The 3,173-nt window shown below is 41.7% G+C and overlaps 1 pseudogene; it reads right to left on the bottom strand.

The window, feature by feature from the left end:
• Positions 1-603: 603 nt before the first annotated feature.
• On the bottom strand, positions 604-1,602 carry LOC103735644 (annotated as a pseudogene).
• Positions 1,603-3,173: the final 1,571 nt, after the last annotated feature.

Here is a 3,173-nt window from a genome sequence, read left to right on the forward strand (position 1 = left end):
GTGCATGCTGACACCCTTGCAGCAGGTTCATATGAGCAGGGTCCCAGGATCTTGAAGGACTGTATTTCCATATGGTCATGTACCTCCTCCCTGGCTCTTACAATCTTTCTGCCTCCTCTTCTGCAATGGTCCCTGAACCCTGGGTAGGTTAGTTTAATATAGGAGTCCTGTCCAAGGACCAGCATTCTGCAGAGTCTTAGTCTCTACCCTTTGCCCATTTGTCACATTTTGTGCTCCTGGCCCTCTGTTGCATGAAGGAGACAAATAGGTCTTAAAAAGGTGGTGAGGATGGGAACAAGAAGAGTTCACTGAGTACTTATTATGCACAGGTGTATTCCTTTCTAATGTGACCATCAACATCATCATCAAGCTACTACTCCACTTTGAGGAAACTGAAATAAAGGCTGAGATGTAAATCCACTAAGTGGTAGTGCTGAGACCTAGACAAGTGTGTGACTTTAACCTGACAGGAAAGAGTTGCAGGTTTAAGAGGAACGCAGAACATCATGACAAACCTATGCCTGAAAAATTCCTGTAGAATCGAACCTATTATTTTTTTATGGTGAAAAAAAATCTGTATTTAGAATTAGACTATTGGATTGCTTAGATGATCCCAATTTTGTTGGCAACATCCAAAGCAGCCATTAATCAAGAGCCAGGCGAACATAGGCTTTCTTCTCCCTGTCAGGTCTGATCAAGGCATTGACCTTGGCCACATCAATGCCTTAGAGTTTCTTCACAGCCTGTTTGATCTGGTGCTTGTTGGCCTTGACATCCACAATGAGCACAGTGTGTTGTCTTCTGTCTTCTTCATGGCTGACTCAGTGGTCAGGGGGAACTTGATGACGGCACAGTGGTCCAGCTTGTTTCTCCCAGGGGCGCTCTTGCGAGGGTATTTAGGCTGCCTCCGGAGCCGCAAGGTCTTGGGTCGCCTGAAGGTGGGTGACGTGCGGATCTTCTTTTTGTGGCCGTGAACACCTTTCAACACTGCCTTCTTGGCTTTCAATACCTTCGCTTTGGCTTCGGCTCTGGGAGGGGCAGGAGCTTCCTTCTTCGCTTTCAGCGAAAAGCCGAACCTATTATTTTAAAGAGAGAAGTCTGCAGGTCCATCTAAAATAGGTGCTAAGCATCACCTTCATCTCATCTCCTAAAGGGCAATATAGGCAAGCATTAGAAAAGTTGGACTCAGATAACAAGATCCACTTGAGAAAAAGAAATCCCCTTATTTGCAATTCCTTACCCTTAGCCAATCCAAGTGCATATTAAAAATAATTCAAAAAGTAGCTATCAAAAATTACAAACAATTCCTTAGTGGGGAAATATATAAAAACGCCAGAAGTCAAACGTTCTAAACCATTAGTTTATAAAATAACACTTCTCAATATGAAAAGCAGATCAAGATTCGCTCTGGTCGACGTCCTTATCTGGATCTTGTTCAGCAGCTTCTTTTTCCTGTTGCTGTTTCTTCCAAAGTTTGGCCGTTGTCAGAAGCTTGAGGTTTGGCTGGTTGGCAGCATCTTCTAGAAAGATGTAATCACAGTAGTCTTCCCAGCCTGCATCAGACCCATCATCCACCTGGACCTTTCTTCTCTTCTTGACCATTTCTGGCATGAATCCATCTACTCTCTCCTTGTCTGACTCTGTTCCAAATTTACCTTCAAAGCTTCTTCAGGATTCCAGCTAAGTCCCTCTTCCTGTTTTTTTTACAGTGGGGTGTGGTTGTGTGAGCCTTCTCATAAATCTGCCTGAACTGAGCAGATTTATCACTTCCTCCTTTCCCTGAAGACAACTCAAACCCATTGAAACTGATCCACACCTTGATAAGCTGTGTCTGGAAGCAGCTGTTGGTGGAGATTCCGTGTTCTTTCACTTTCTTCCTGTTCAATCTTAAAATCAATATATGATTTCCAAAGCACCTCTGGCATGTCCAAGTGTGGCTGGCTGATGGCTAATTCGTAGATTGCGGAGCTCCCTCAGTATCACCAAGGGTCGTTTCTAACTCTGCAAATTTAATCCACGAAGTACAATTTTCAGGTCCGAATTCCAAGAACTTTGTATAAAGCTTCCGACATCTGTCAAATTTCTCGAAGTTGCAGTTCTGATTCTATATAACCTTTAAATAACTTGTTCCTTGGACATTTGCCTATGGAAGCCCACAAAGCCCTTTTGGCAAATGGCAAATTTTTCTGTCTTATTTCAAATTCCTCATACTATAACCACATTTTGGCAAATGTGAACCATGGGGAGAACTGCCCCATAGCTATGAGGAGATTATGGAGGAAGTGTTTTCTGATCCAAATTTAAAAGACGAGTGCCTACACGCAAAGGACCATCCTAATCAAATGCCTTGATTTTTGTGTTTTGGGTGCTCCTAGTTTTTATGGAATTATGTCATGTGTGTTTATGATAATTGTTTTCCATGTGTTGAGATTTCATGTAATTATGTCATGTATGTCTTGTGTTGAGATCTCAAGTAATTCCATCATGTGTGTCTGTGATCGTTGTCTTCATATGTTATTTCTGTCAAAACAAATTGGCCACTTCAGTTATTCTTTTCATTCATTTCTTGTGCACAAAATTATTGGTTTTATTTGTGTTTTATTTTGGCATGCCTAATTAAAGTACACGTGCAGATTTATAAATACGAATATTTTGATAGTTCATTCAAAGGCCTTGTAAATTTGGGTGCCCTAAACATCTTTAAATTTAATGTTTCTAGGTTTATTAAGTGTTTCACAAAACTTTAAAGTACTACTTGTGTATACAAAACAGTACCTGAAGCCAGGTGTGGTGGTGCAAGCCTTTAATCCCAGCACTTGGAAGGCAGAGGCAGGTGTATCTCTGTGAGCTCAAGGCTAGTCTGGTCTACACAGTGTGTTCCAGGCAAGCTGGGGTTACAGGGAGACCCTGTCTCAAAAAGACTAGAAATAAAAAAAAAATCAGTATCTGAGCTGGTTGGTTAAGGACCTTGTTTGTTACATACCTTTTGGGTTGGGTTTGCTTTCGTAGTGTTTGTTTTAAAGTATCTCTTTGGTTTGCTCAAGTTGGAAGTATTGTGTTTTTGAAATTCTCAGTCTGGTTCGTGTTGCTTTCAGAACTCTGAAGGCCTGAATTCTGGGACTGGTCTTCCGTTTCATCCTTTTGGCCTTGTCCTCTGTCCTCTGTTTCTTGCC

The sequence above is a fragment of the Nannospalax galili genome, unplaced genomic scaffold, assembly GCF_000622305.1.
Source record: "Nannospalax galili isolate Female #2095 unplaced genomic scaffold, S.galili_v1.0 scaffold56, whole genome shotgun sequence".
In the NCBI taxonomy this organism is placed as follows: domain Eukaryota; kingdom Metazoa; phylum Chordata; class Mammalia; order Rodentia; family Spalacidae; genus Nannospalax; species Nannospalax galili.